At 41.9% G+C, this 15,699-nt stretch overlaps 1 protein-coding gene, 1 long non-coding RNA gene and 1 pseudogene across 2 annotated transcripts in view; 1 reads left to right on the top strand and 2 right to left on the bottom strand.

Moving 5' to 3' along the window:
• Positions 1–15,699, bottom strand: part of B3GNT2 (UDP-GlcNAc:betaGal beta-1,3-N-acetylglucosaminyltransferase 2) — a 94,208-nt gene that overhangs the window by 41,314 nt on the left and 37,195 nt on the right. The window lies entirely within an intron of this gene.
• The window catches only part of LOC123785972 (uncharacterized), a 44,553-nt gene that overhangs the window by 13,932 nt on the left and 14,922 nt on the right, over positions 1–15,699 (top strand). The gene's annotated exons all lie outside the window — the stretch shown is intronic.
• LOC123786149 (phosphatidylinositol N-acetylglucosaminyltransferase subunit P pseudogene) lies at positions 1,632–15,153 on the bottom strand (annotated as a pseudogene).

Genomic DNA, 15,699 nt, shown 5'->3' with positions numbered 1-15,699 from the left:
AGTACAGCTTGAAATCCGGCATTGTGATGCCCCCAGCTTTGTTTTTCCCTTTCAACAATTCCTTGGCGATTCGGGGCCTTTTCTGGTTCCATACAAATTTAAGGACTATTTGTTCCAGTTCTTTGAAAAATGTCATTGGTATTTTGATCGGGATAGCATTGAAAGTGTAGATTGCTCTGGGTAGCATGGACATTTTAACTATGTTAATTCTTCCGATCCATGAGCATGGAATATTTTTCCATCTTTTTGTGTCTTCTTCAATGTCCTTCAAGAGTGATTTATACTTTCTAGAATATAGATCCTTTACGTCTCTGGTTAAGTTAATTCCAAGATAGTGTATGGTTTTTGGTGCTATTGTAAATGGGATGGATTCCCTAATTTCTCTTTCTTCAGTCTCATTATTCATGTATAGAAATGCAACTGATTTCTCAGCATTCATTTTGTATCCCGCCACATTACTGAATTGCTCTATAACTTCTAATAGTTTGGGAGTGGATTCTTTTGGGTTTTCCATATAGAGCATCATGTCATCTGCGAAGAGAGACAGTTTGGCTTCTTCTTTGCCGATTTGGATACATTTTATCCCTTTTTGTTGTCTGATTGCTGTTGCAAGGACTTCTAGTACTACGTTGAATAATAGTGGCAAGAGTGGGCATCCTTGTCGTGTTCCTGATCTTAAGGGAAAGGCTTCCAGCTTTTCCCCATTGAGAATGATATTTGCTGTAGGCTTTTCATAGATGGTTTTTATGAGATTGAGGAATGTACCCTCTATCCCTACACTCTGAAGGGTTTTAATCAGGAAAGGATGCTGTATTTTGTCAAATGCTTTTTCTGCATCTATTGAGAAAATGATATGATTTTTGGCTTTTTCCTTCTGGATAAAATCTATAACACTGATCAATTTGCAAATGTTGAACCACCCTTGCATCCCAGGGATGAATCCCACTTGGTCATGATGGATAATCCTTTTAAAGTACTGTTGGATTCTATTAGCCAGGATCTTGTTGAGAATTTTGGCATCCATATTCATTAGGGAAATCGGTCTGTAATTCTCCTTTTTGATGGGGTCTTTGCCTGGTTTTGGAAATCAAGGTAATATTGGCCTCATAGAATGAGTTTGGTAGCTTTCCTTGTTTCTATTTTTTGAAATAGCTTTAGGAGAATAGGTATTACTTCTTCTTTGCATGTTTGGTAGAATTCCCTAGGAAAACCATCCAGTCCTGGAGTTTTGTTTTTTGGAAGGTTTTTTATCACTGTTTCAATCTCTTCATAATTAATTGGCCTGTTTAAAAAATCAATTTCTTCCTGTTTCAGTCTTAGTAGTATATAAGTTTCCAGAAGTCCTCCATCTCTTCCAGATTGCTTAATTTATTGGCATAAAGCTGTTGATAAACGTTTCTAACAATCCTTCCAATTTCATTGGTGTTGGTTGTGACCTCTCCCTTTTCATTCATAATTTTATTAATTTGGGTCCTTTCTCTATTCTTTTGGATAAGTCTTGCCAGTGGTCTGTCAATTTTATTTATTCTTTCAAAGAACCAGCTTCTAGTTCTGTTGATCTGCTCTACTGTATTCCTGGTTTCTAATTCATTGATTTCTGCTCTAATCTTGATCAACTGCTTCCTCGTGCGTGGATTAGGCCTGTCCCTCTGTTGCTGTTCCAGCTTCTTGAGGTGAGAATATAAAAACTGCATTTTAGATTTTTCTGTTCTTTTGAGTGAGGCTTGGATGGCTATGTATTTCCCCCTTAGGACTGCCTTTGCAGTATCCCATAGGTTTTGGACCGTTGTGTTTTCATTCTCGTTGGTCTCCATAAATTGTTTAAATTGATTTTTGATTTCCTGGTTTATCGAATCATTCTTGAGAAGGATGGTTCTTAGTCTCCAAGTGTTTGAGTTTCTTCCAAATTTTTCTTTGTGGTTGAGTTCCAATTTCAAAGCGTTGTGGTCTGAGAATATGCAGGGAATAATTTCAGTCTTTTGGTATCGGTTGAGACCTGTTTTGTGACCCAGAACATGGGCTATTCTTGAGAATGTTCCATGGGCATTAGAATAGAATGAGTATTCTTTGGTTCTGGGGTGCAGTGTTCTATATATATCTATGAGGTCCAACTCGTCGAGTATGGCATTCAAAGCTCTTGTTTCTATGTTGGTTTTCTGCTCCAATGCTCTCTCTATTGCTGATAGTGGAGTGTTGAGGTCCCCTACTATTAACGTATTATTATCTATATCTCTCTTTATTGTGGTTAAGAGTTGGCTTGTGTATCTTGCTGCTCCCCTGTTGGGGGCATATATATTTATAATTTGTCATATCCACTTGTTGGATACATCCTTTAAGAATAATATAGTGCCCTTCTGTGTCTCTAACTATAGTCTTTAGTTTAAAATCCAATCTGTCTGATATGAGAATTGCTACCCCAGCTTTCTTTTGAGGTCCATTGGCGTGAAAGATGGTATTCCATCCCTTTACTTTCAGTCTGAATGTATCTTTAGGTTCAAAATGAGTCCTTTGTAGACAGCAAATGGATGGGTCATGTCTTTTTATCCAATCTGCAACCCTGTGGCGTTTATGGGAGCATTTAGGCCATTTACATTGAGACTGATTATTGAGAGATATGATTTTAATGATGCCATGTTGCCAGTAAAGTCTTTGTTTCTATAGATTGTGATTTTCTGTTCTGTATCACTCTTGGGGCCTTTTTACTTTTATAGAACCTCCCTTAATATCTCCTGTAGGGCTCTGAAAGAGCTTTAAAAATGCCCGCCCCCCCCCAACCCTTTCTCTCATTCCAGGTCTGTGTAGACAGGTCTGACGTAATTTTGATACCTTTGCCTTGGTACGTGAGAAATTTCTTTGCCCTGGCCGCTTTCAGTACTGTATCGTTGGATCTAATATTTGCGAATTGCGCTATGACGTGACGTGGTGTAGGTTTGTCATGGTTGAGCTTGGGGGGGGTCCTCTCTGCCTCTTGGACATGAATGCCTGTTTCCTTTGCTAGATTAGGGAAGTTTTCAGCTATAATTTGTTCAAATATCTCTTCTAGACCTGTTTTTCTCCACCCCCTTGGGGATACAGATTATTCTGACATTGGAACGTTTCATTGAGTAAGTAATCTCCCGTAACCTTACAGTCTTGAGATTGGATTTTTTTGAGCCCAGTTTCTATTTTAGCTTTCTCTTCTACTAACCCATCCTCCAATTCGCTGATACGTTCTTCTGCCTCATTCACCCTGGCTGTCAGAGCCTCTAGTTTTGACTGCATCTGGCTCATAGAATTTTTAATTTCTGCCAGATTCACTCTCATTTCCACCCTTAGAGTTTCTATATTCTCATTAACATTTTCATTAATACTTTTTTCAAGTCTACACATCATCTTGACCATTGTTACTCTGAATTCCATTTCTGATAATTTGGTTATATCCATATCCATTAGTTCTGTGGCAGAGGACACAGACTCATTGTCTTTTCTTTGCTGGGGGGGATTTCTCCTTCTCGTCATTCTGATGAGGAGAGGTTGCGGGGTTGTCCAGAGCCCAAATTATTGACCAGGACCTAGGAAGTGTGCACTTGTTTTATAGGGATCTTAGAGATGTGGGCTTCTTGATTTTTCAGCCTGCCTTCTGGGGGAGGGGCCTGCCGCGCCGATACTCAGGCAACCCTGTTTGGGTAGAGTCTCCGTGTCCCCTGCGAAGGGGGATGGGGATAGGCACACTGTGAGCCAGTATTTCCAGGCTTTTGTTCTCTGGCAGCTTTCCCTGGCGGTTTGCTGTGCCTCTTCTGAGAGTCAGAGCAGCAGTGGCTGAATCTCAGCCTCTGTCTCAGAACAGAGGGATCACGGACCGTTCTCCACTGATGTTCTGGCCACTTTAACTCTGTTTCTGTTGGTGCTGCTCAACCCTGCAGCGTCCGGGGATGTGCGCCCCACACCCAGTGTCCCGGCGCGTCTCTGTCCTTTGTGTTTCTATCACCGCCAGCCGCCAGCCGCCCCGCGCGCTCCCGGAGCTCCCGGTCTCAGTCTGGTTCCAGTGAGCGCACTGGAGCTCCGTTTCAGTCTGGTGGCGCGCACTCCCGGCTCACGGTCATAGTCTGCTCTCTCGAGGGTGCCGTCTGCGAGTCCGCCCGCTCCCCCGTGCAGGTGGCTACCACTTCCCGGCGCCCAAACTCGGCGGCTCCCTCCCCCTTCCGTTTATCTTCCGATATCTGTGCGCAGTTTCACGGCTCCCTGCTTTGTACCTCAATACTCAGCGCTGGAGATGTTCATTTGTAGAGATCCAGATGTATCTTCCTGCGTCTCATGCTGATTCCGTGGATGCTCAGGATGATCTGGTACCTATCCAACTTGACTCAGGGGACCGGCTGAAAAAGGGGTCCCCTTCTCCTCCGCCATCTTAACTCCTCCCCTCCCACCCCTAGCTTCTTGAACATTCTCTAACTCTATTATTAATCTGGCTCTAGGGCCAACTCATAGGAAATGTTATGCTAGGGTATGAAAACAGTCATCACTTAAAGGAGCTGGGAAATTTTTGTTTGTTGTTATATAGCTAATTAAATACCCAAGAATTAAAACCATCAATGTGAGTGTTGTATATAAATTCAGGAAGTACAGAGACTATGTGTTACAGAAACCCTAAGCATTTCAGCTAAGTACGAAATCCCCGATACAATGAGGTGCTTCAGTCTGATACTGCTGCTAGTGTAGTAGAGAGCCACGATGTGATAGAACTTTGTTATTTTAGTTTTATTATTTTAACAAGAAAAAGGAAATTTCGAGTTACTCCTCATTCTAGCAGTAGAGACCTCTTGTGGATATTCATTGTTCTGTGGAAGGGGAAATACAAAGCAGTTCTCTTTTCTTTATCCTTTTCCCCTCTCTTGAGTGATGAAGGCTGCCCCTCCTCATACAGGTCCATAATCTTCAGTGCAAACCCAAAATCTACACAGCTCTGGAAAACGAGATGGCACTAAAACTAACTCGGCAGCAAAATCTGACTAGAACTTATGAGAGGGTAGTTCTAGTTTTTATTTATTCTTTGTTTCACTACCCATTCATTAATGTGTTTGATCTTAGGTGCTGCTGCAGACACATTAATATGAATGACAATACATATTTTGGGGGAATTACCAGAGTATAGATGGTAACTGAAGTCATGGGAATGGCGGAGATGGTCCAGGGAATGAAGAGACTGACAAGAGAAGAGGGCCCAGGACAGAGCCCCTGGGAACAAGATTTAGTGAATGGGCCCCAGGGAGGATCCAGCGGGAGGTCAGGAAGAAGTGAGACACGGAGGAGGAAAAGGAGGTGTAGAGATGCAGCAGCCCAGAGAAGAGAAGGTTTCAGCATGGCAGGGTGGTTATCAGCGCTGGCCGCAGAGGTCAGTGTTGGACCAGAAGGCAGCTAAGGCATTTGCGGCCTCAGAGATCTTGTCTTTTAGAAGGCTGAGAACATCTTAAACCTATATTCTCTTTTTAACAGCACTGAGCTATGCTTTGTTCATTGTAGGTGCCCAATAAAGACTTGTTAATTAATCGATTACATCAGTAAAAGCCATAGATCAGAGAGGCAAACCTGCTTTTGTGAGGCCTCATTTCAGATACAAGCCTTGGAAGAGAACAGAAAGAGCACAAAGAGCACGAAAAATGACTAAGAAGTGAGATGGCGAGTTTGCTCACCGACAGGAACAATTGGAAAAGACAACATTGCGCCCCTCTCTACAGGGAAGACCAGTAGGGCTGGGTAATGAGAAACAGTAAAACTGGTAGGTCTTTGAGGTGGAAAGAGTAAGAACCACGGTGGAGAGAGAAAATAGATTAACCAAATAAATATTTATTCTTAAACGATGGGTCAGGGCAATTAGACAATCAAATCAACAATTACTTCACAAATGATATAATAAACAGAGTCTGAGAGACTATTTTAAGGGAGCAGCTAGTTACTGACAAAACCTGGAGTCAAACTGAGAGCTCAGGGTCCAGTCTAGTGCTGTTCGATACAAACATAGAACCTCAGTCCCAGGGGCGACTGGGTAGTGGAGTCAGTTAAATGTCTGCCTTTGGCTCAGGTCCTGATCTCGGAATCCTGAGACCAAGCCCCACATCAGGCTTCCTGCTCAGAGGGGAGCCTGCTTCTCCCTCTGCCTGCCACTCCCCTTGCTTGTACTCTGTCTCTTTGTCTCTCTCTCTCTCTGACAAATAAATAAAATCTTCAAAAAAAGAAAAAAGTGTGACTGTTTCCTACTCTGTCATCTAATACCCAGCATGGTGCCTGGGCATAAAGGACTCAATCAACCTTCCTTGAATGAAAGAATGAGATGTCCATTCTTGAAAAGATGCTGCACTGGGGCACCTGGGTGGCTCAGTCAGTTAAGCGTCTGCCTTCTGCTCAGGTCATGAATCCAGGGTCCTGGGACCGAGCCCCACATCAGGATCCCTGCTCAGCAGGGAGCCTGCTTCTCCCTCTCCCTGGCCTGCAGCTCCCCCTGCTTGTGCTTTCTCTCTCTCTCTCTGTCAAATAAATGAATAAATCTTAAAAAAAATAATAAAGAAAAGATGCATCACATCCTTTCAGGTGGAAAAGTGCTCATACCCTTTTCCTTGACTTTTTTGGATCCATTAGTCCCAACAGGTAATTTCTTTTTTCTTTTTTTTTTTTAAAGATTTATTTATTTATTTATTTATTTATTTATTTATTTATTTATTTATTTATTTATTTGACAGAGATAGAGACAGCCAGCGAGAGAGGGAACACAAGCAGGGGGAGTGGGAGAGAAAGAAGCAGGCTCATAGCGGAGGAGCCTGATGTGGGGCTCGATTCCGTAACGCCAGGATCACGCCCTGAGCCAAAGGCAGATGCTTAACCGCTGTGCCACCCAGGCGCCCCCCAACGGGTAATTTCTGCTCTAAAATGTCAGGAAGACCAGGCCTCATGGTACTGACAGGTCAGAATTTCCCCTCTCTAGATACTCAACACTACTGAGCTGGCTCTTACATTCACTGGCTGTCCCCCAAAGTCCCAGGCTTTGGGAAAAGACCCAGAGCCTACTCAAGCATTGACGGCTAATCAAGCAGTCTGCTCCAGGACCTCCAGGTCCTCATGTTTAAGGTCAAACATGCCATTCTGGCCCTAAGAAGACCCCAGAGACAGTTTCTCCTCTTCGGTGGCAGGTTCAGGCCTGGCTGGTGTTTGGTGGTATCAGGGGCCAAAAGCTGTTCTTATTTTGCTTTTAAAGGTCACTTTTAGATGCCAGAAAAAGGAAGTTTTAACCTCTATAGCTTGGAAAACAATATTCTAAAAACAGTTGAAAAGCCTTAGAAAGTTCTCAGATGAAGTTAATTAAAACCTTCCCCTGTCCTAAGGGTCAGTCTTGCTGTTTCAAGTTGTTCTCCAGCTGAGTCTCTGGATGAGCAAGTCTCCCAAGGACTGGTGAATTTCGTTTAGAAAGCTATGCCATGTGGAAAGTGCCAACCCTCCCTGCAAAGGAAACAGTTGTTTTCTGCCTTAAAGTTTCTAGGCCAGAGTGTGGGAGAACTCAAAAACATTTCTTTTTTTTAAAGATTTTATTCGTTTATTCGAGAGAGAACATGAGTGAGCGGAGGGGCAGAGGCAGAAGCAGGATCCCCACTGAGCAAGGAGCCTGATGCGGGGCTCGATCCCAGGACCCTGGGATCATGACCTGAGCAGAAGGCAGATCTTAACTGACTGAGCCACCTGGGCTCCCCTCAAAAACATTTCTACTAGCAGCTTTTACTCTAACTCATTCTCCCAGTTATCAGCCAAAGGAATTCTATCCCTCAAAAACGATCAGTAAGGAAACCTCTCTGAACACAGCGTTGAGTACCATGCTCACCATCAGAAGGGTTGGCTTTGTTCTGGGAAGAATTGATGGCATCAGTCTCTCTGTTCCATGTCAATAAGCTCATATCACTGAATGGAATAAGAGGGTTACCACAGCAGGAAGGCAGTGCCTCACTCACTCTCAGGCTACACTAAGAGATTTCTTAGTACAAGGAACTGAGCCTAGCCCTGGCTTGGCCACACACAGCTGGGAGGCATTTCAAGAAAAAGGGAGCCATTGTCCCCAACAGGATGCACACTTCGCCAGCGTGTCTATTCATCAGCCCAGCACAGGTTGGCTTCTCTGCCTGTGGATCAACAAAGTCCTTCTCAACAAATGTCAAATGTCTTTGTGCTTTAAGATTCCCATGAACAGATGTAGTTGAGGTAGCTAGTTGCAGCTTAGGGATTATTTTGCCCAGTCTGCTCAGTATGTGCTGACTGAGTGGCTGACTTAAACAATGCCATGTGCTACTGGAAAACCAATGTAAGACCCAGATCCCTGACCTCTACAAGTTTGTCATCTAATAGTAGGGGGGCCCTGGGAATGTTGGCCAGGGGCTCTGCCATACCCAGTGTCAGAAGGGAGACTGCCCCACCAAGAGTGCTCTGCTCAGAGAGATAACACCAAGCTGTTCTTTGCCCAGGAATGGCCACTATTAGGCCGGGGCCAGGGGGTTAGCCCAAAGGCTACCCCCATAGGCTAGGCAGTGGCCTCAGTGGGCCAGCATAGAAAGATGAGCTGGGCCAAACCTATGGGAATAAGAGCTAAGATCTGGGTGCACCTGGAGGAGACAGAGGGCAGACACATGGGGAGGAGCTGGGTCCTTAAAGGCCGTGCCCTGCGGAGAAGCTCCTGTGACCTGGCTTTACCTCTGTTCCTGCTTTTCCTCAGGCCCAGCTACCTTCCTTTTTCTGGGTTCCTCTGTATATGTCCCCTTCTAATACCCATGTCTTAAGACACACCTATTTATTTATTTACAATCTTATTTTTTACTTTTATTTTTTAAAAAGATTTTTCACTTATTTGACAGAGAGACAGAGTACAAGCAGGGGGAGGGCAGAGAGAGAGGGAGAAGCAGGCTCCCGGCTGAGCAGGGAGCCCGACATGGGGCTCAATCCCAGGACCCTGGGATCATGACCTGAGCTGAAGGCAGACACTTCACCGACTGAGCCACCCAGGCGCCCCTTACAATTTTATTTTTGAGTAATCTATACACCCCATGTGTGACTCCAACTTACAACCCCGAGATCAAGAGTCGCATGTTCCACCAACTGAGCCAGCCAGGCCCTCTCTTTATTTATTTAAAGTATAGCTGACACATATAACAAGAAAATCTTTATTCCTGACCAAGAGGGAAGAAGGTAAGAGAAGTCAGGCAATAACCATGGTACAAGTTGGAGGGCCTGACATTGTCAGAGGGACTGTGAACTCCAGGAGGGCTGTCTTGCTTACTGCTGTGTCTCTTAGCTCAGTGTCTGACAAAGCTGGTGATCAATAAGTGCTGGCTGAATGAACAGACAGACCAGAAGCCAGGCAGATTAAGTTAGGTTTGGCATTTGCTGTTTTCTGGGTGTTACGATCTCTCTGCCTACTGCTCCATGCCCCAAGAGGCTGACCTATAGTTTCTACATTCAAGGGTTTCTTGGTCCTCTGACTTCCAGTGGGGTTCAGCCAAATGGGGAGCCCTTGCCAGAAATCAGAGGGAAGGAGGAAAGTGATATAGGGCTATCCCTCCCCCATTGATAGCTACAATGTATAAGGTGGCCCTACCCTCCCATCCCTCCACCTGCCAATTCTCTCACTCTGCAGGCTGAGGCATGGGAGTGACTCCCAATCCAGTGTGATCAGCCCCAGGTAATACCCATCCTTTGTGGTTTCCCCACCAACCTTTCTAAATAACACCCCCCTTTTTAAAAAAGATTTTATTTATTTATTTGACAGAGAAAGAGACAGCCAGCAAGAGAGGGAACACAAGCAGGGGAAGTGGGAGAGGAAGAAGCTGGCTCCCAGCGGAGCAGGGAGCCCGATGTGGGGCTTGATCCCAGGACTCTGGGATCACACCCTGAGCCAACGGCAGATGTGTAACGGCTGAGCGACCCAGGTGCCCCTAAATAACCCCTTTATTTATCCTCTAAGCATCCAATTTGAACATAGCATCTGTTTCATGCTAAGACCCTGACTGACAGAGTTTCCAAAAATCAATTGTGTACATTTTGCTATCTGGTTTTCTGTATGTACCAGTACATTCTTCTCCACTCTATCTGCAAAGAGGAGGAGGAGGTTTGCTCAAATTGGCCTAGTATGAGGTGAAGATGGTGGAGTGGCAGAAGGGAACAAGGGAGTATTCTGTCTCAACACTAGTAAATACATTGCATAAATGCTAAGTGCGGAAGACCACTGGTCGCTACCTTGCCCAGGACAGAGTCTCACCTTCTGTTAGGCAAGAAAGCTTTCCTTCTCAGATAAAATTAGTTTCTTTGGCTAAAAAAGCTTTGTTTTGGATTACATTTTATTGCACAACTACAAAATAATAATCAAAGGTTCTGTTGGTGAGGAGGCCACTGCTCCTCTCTGACCACACAGTTAATTTACCCAAATTAATGCAGCAGAAGCGGGGGGGGGGGGGGATGTCTACTTTTCTATGTCATTTTTGCCTTTTAAATTTAATAACCCTTTGAAAAACAAGGGTTACTGAGCATATCAAGCTGTGCTCCTCCTTCAGCCGTTGGTGCTGGGTTAAGGAGAGTAGGTGGAAGGGCTATTTTTATTTTTATGACAATTTATCCTCTCTGAACACACTAATGGGGAAAAGTACATTTAAAATTTTCTAAAAAAGGAGACTAAAAGGGTCTCACATGATCTAAGCTTTCTCTCACCTCTAGGAAAAATATCTTCCCTCAGCTCTTTGGTGCATATTATCTTGTCTACTTGGGATCTGCTTTTAAAGCAGGTTTCCTACCCACCAGGGAGATTCAACAGCAGTCTAAGATAGAAAGGCCTGATTTCCTACCTAAGACTCAAATGGAAAAACATGGGATCTGCTTGTATTTATTCTCTTTTCCCCCTCCCTTACCTCTTTAAAAAAGGGGTAGACTGATTTCTTAAGTTCCCCATTTTTTTGGCAACAGCCATTTGAAAGAATCATGTGGTAATTATTAATTTTGCATGGGATCAACTCTGGCCTCAGCTTTCATTTCAGATGCAGTTACATGAAAAACAGACTGAGTTAATTTCATCCCCTCTGGGGTTGCTTGGCAACAAGGCCTAGTTCCAGATCATCTCTTCTCCTTGGCCCAGAGTGATCTCTTTGGGGTGTCGCTCATGCTAAGGCAATCATCACCCTGTTGCTGTCGCTCCTGAATGTGTCCCTGTGGTCTTGATGGCACAGGGGGTTTGTGGCTTTGCTCCAGTCACACAGCCTGGGGTCTGTGTAAGCCCTGAGCTTGTTAGCACAGAGGACGAACTACGCTTGGGGAATTCGGGATTCAAACAATTGAGGTTAGACAGGAAAGAGAGGGAACATGAGCAATGTCTGAGGTGATGCTGGACGGCAGGGGGCTGAGATACAACAAATACTGAAGTCCGTTTTTTGTTTTTTTTTTTAAGCATGACTATATTCTGATTTGGAAATCTTTCTAAGCTATGTTGTTAAATGGTAAATGCAAGTCCAGAAGAGTATGCATAGGATGCTAGCTTTTGGGGGCAGGAAGGAGGAGAAAAAGAGGAGGTATGAAAATATTTTTTTATGTTTGCATAAAGAAAAATACAGATGGTCACCTGTAAGTGTTTGTGAAGTGTGAGAGTAATGGGGTAGAAAGGGCAGAGGCAGTGGGCTCCCTCTGCTTGCTAGATGAGATGCTGCCCAATTCATGATTCACTTAATAAAGTCAAATAGATCTAAGAAAGAAAGAAAGAAGAAAGAAAAAGAAAGAAAGAAAGAAAGAAAGAAAGAAAGAAAGAAAGAAAGAAAGAAAGAAAGAAAAGAAGGAAAGAAGAGAAAAGAAGAAAGGGCAGAGGCAAGAACAAGACTTTTCACCTGTGTACCTCTTTATACTATTTCTCTTTATAAACTGAAAGAATGTGTATTTTACAATAAAAAAATATTTTAAAATAAACATTAAAAAAGTGTTAGAAACCCAAAGCAAAGTGTTAATGTTTGGTAGAGTTGAGGAAGTTTGTTGAGGGCATATGGGAATTCTTTGAAATGTTTTCATTATTAGTAACCCCAACAAATTTTCTAGCCTTCCCTTCCTGTTTTAACACCATTCTTGCTATCTTTTATAAAGGAAGTCAAGAGGCATATTTTGAACATTTTGAATGATTTGGTAGGAGATAGGGATACTTTATGAACTCTGAGCTGCAGAGAAAAGCCCTCAGCTAGGAATATTAGCCTTAATCAGAGTGTGCTTCCATCCCTGTCCCAAATGACTTCAGCTGTGCTCCCTGAAGATCTGCGAAGAACTAAGTGACAACCCCGTCGGGGACTGGCCCGAGAAAGGAACTCCCGTGGTAGAAACATAGCTCTTCAATTCATACAGGCCCTCAATTGTACCTTTTGTGGGGCTTTCCTGGATAGCCCTCAGTGTTTTCTCTCACCTCTGCAGCAAGCAGCCATCTCCTCATCTTCTGGATCACTCTGTTGGTACCTTGCTCCACTAGACTAACCTCCTTGAAGATAGGTACAATGGCCAAGTCATCACCATACACAGCTCCCTTGGCATAGTAGAAGTACATACTTTTTTCTTAAATTTTTTATTTTGAAGTAATAATTGATTCACATGAAGTTGCAAAAAAATACAGAGAGCCATAAATGCCTGTGTTTAAAAAGAAGAAAATAACTTACATCAATAACCTAACTTCCTACCTAAAATAAATAGAAAAAGAAGAGCAAACTAAATCCAAGACAAGTGGAAGGAAAGAAAAAAGATTAGAGAGGAAATAAATGAAATAGAGAATAGAAAAACAATAGAGAAAATCAATAAAACCAAAAGTTCGTTCTTTGAAAAAAATCAGTAAAATTGACAAACCTTTAGCTAGACTGATGAAGATAAAAGGAAAGAAGACTCAAATTACTAAAATCAATAATGAAAGAGAACGTTACTATCAACTTTACAAAAATAAAAAGGACTGTAAGTAAAAACTAAGAACAATTATATACCAACAATAGATAACATAGATGCCATAGATAAATTCCTAGAAAGACAAAAGCTACTGAAATTGAGTTGTTAAGAAATAGAAAATCAGGGGCACCTGGGTGGCTCCATTAGTTGGGCATCCCCCTCCTGGTTTTGGCTCAGGTCATGATCTTTGGGTCATGGGATCAAGCCCCGCATGGGGCTTTGTGCTCAGCAGGGAGTCTGCTTGGGATTCTCTCTCTCCCACTCCCTCTATCCCTTCCCCTGCTTGTGCTCAATCTCTCTCAAATAAATAAATAAATAAATAAATAAATAAATAAATAAATAATTTTTAAAAAGAAATAAAAAATAAAAACCACAATGAGCTATCACTTCATACCCACTTGGATAGCTCTAATCAAAAAGACAAACAATAACATGTTAGTGAGGATGTGGAGAAATGGGAATGCTCATACACTGATGGTGGGAATGTAAAGTGGTTCAGCATCTTCAAAAACTGTCAGTCCTTCAAAAAATTGAAGACAGTTATCATATAACCCCAAAATTCTACTCATAGGTATATACTCAAGAAAATTGAAAACAATGTTCAAAAAGGCCTGTACATAAATGTGTATAGAAACATTATTCATAATAATCAAAAAGCAGAAACCACCTAGATGTCCATTAAGTAATGAATGGATTAACAAAATGTGGTATATCTATGTGATGGAACATTATTCAGTCACAGAAAGGAATGTAAAACTCATATATGCTACAATGTGGGTGAATCTCGAAAACATGCTAGGTGACAGAGGCCAGATACAAAAGAACACATATTGTATTGATTCCATATAAGTGAAATATCAAGAATAGGCACATCCACAGTGACAGACAGTAGATTAGTAGTTTCTAGAGGATAAAGGAGGGGAAAACGGGGAGTGACTACTGATGATAGGGTTTCTTTTGTGGTGATGAAAGTGTTCTAGAATTAGTGGTAATGGTTACATATATGTGACCAGTATACTAAACTGGACTGTGAATATAGTAAAGTCCATTGAATTGTACACTTCAAAAGGGTGAATTTTGTGGTATATGAATTATATGTCAATTTAAAAAAGAATGAATAAAAGCAGCAGCTAATGCCTTTAAATATGTAATGAGATTCCGTTTACCTTTTACTCAGATTCACCCAGTGGTGTATAACTATACACCATATCACAACCGGGAAAATGACATTAGTATAATGCACAAAGCTTATTAAAAATTCACCAGTTGTAATGCCCTTGTGTGTATGTGTGTGTGTGTGTGTGTGTGCATGTAGTTCTCTGCAATTTTCTCATGTGTAGATTCATGCAAATACCACCACAATCAAGATACAAAACTGTTTCATTATCATGTGTCCTTCGTGCTACCCATTTTACTCATGCCCTCCCTCTCCTCCATCCCTAGCCCCTGCCAACCACTGATCTGTTCTCTATCTCAATAATTTTGTTATTCCAAAGCTCATATAAATTGCTACATAATACGTAAGTGTAACCTTTTGAGTTGGTTTTTTTTACTCAGCATAATTCCCTTAGGATCTACCCAAGTTGTTACATGTATCAACAGTTCATTCTCCTTATTTATTTTTAATTTTTCTTTGGTAAGGCAGCATTTTATTTATTCTTTCCATTAATAACTAATATTTAAGAACTTTTATAATATTAATAGAACTTAACCTAAGGGAAGTTCAACTTACTTTTTTTTAACATCTTGATACTGGGTATTAATAAAAGATAGTCAAAATAATTATGGTTAAAATTATTATATCAAAGATCACAAATAAATACTGGGTGTTAGTATGTCTAAATACAATTCAGTTTTTGGTGTAAAATTCTTTGGCTGCAAAAAAGAATATTTGGTTTAAGTCACTAACAGCAATCTCTCTTAATGTTGGGATGGCCTCTTGGTATTTCTTCTGCTGTTGATTTTTAGCATAGTTATCTGTGACTGTAGGAATAGAGTTGAGTGGAGAGGTACTCATCATGTAAACTCCAAATAAAAGTACATAGCTGATTACTATAGGAGGTAAACAGGCAATGCAAGTGCCCAATATTCCTGAGGTCAAAACGTTAAGCCTAAGGAGTCTAGTCAAGATTCAGGAATAAAAGTCCATATAAGATATAGTATAAACCCAAACTGGGAGCTCAAGAGCAAAGCCACAAATCACTCTTTCTGGTAATGATGATATGAATTTTCCACCATTTTCCTGGTGGGTTTAGACAATCAGACAGTCTCAGCACTAAGTCCTCTGTTCAAGCACTGCGAGGGCAGGGCAAAGAGGGAAAATTGAGAGGCCAAGTATGAAGGTACCACTAGCCCAGGCACAGGTGCACCAGAACTCTCTCTGGGAGTAGTAGAAGGGACACGTCTATTTCCTTTATTTTAAAATAAATTTTATTTTCAGAACAGTCTTAGATTTACAGACATTATTTATACAGTACAAAGAGTTCTTATATATATCACATCCAGTTTCCCCTACCATTAGCATCTCTCATTAGTATGGTACATTTGTCATGATTAATGGGCCAATCTCGATACGTTCTTATTAACCGAAGTTCATACTTTAGATTTCATCAGTTTTCCTCTAATGTCATTTTTCTATATCAGGATCCTATCTAGGATACTATATGGTGTTTTGCAGTTATGTCTCCTTAGGTTCCTTTTGGCTGTGACTATTACTCAGACTTTCCCTCTTTTAGTTTTAAGGAC

This window comes from Ursus americanus, chromosome 7 (assembly GCF_024610735.1).
Source record: "Ursus americanus isolate L20-20 chromosome 7, mUrsAme1.1.p, whole genome shotgun sequence".
NCBI classification, from domain to species: Eukaryota; Metazoa; Chordata; class Mammalia; order Carnivora; family Ursidae; genus Ursus; species Ursus americanus.
This window is presented reverse-complemented; position numbering and strand designations above follow the sequence as displayed.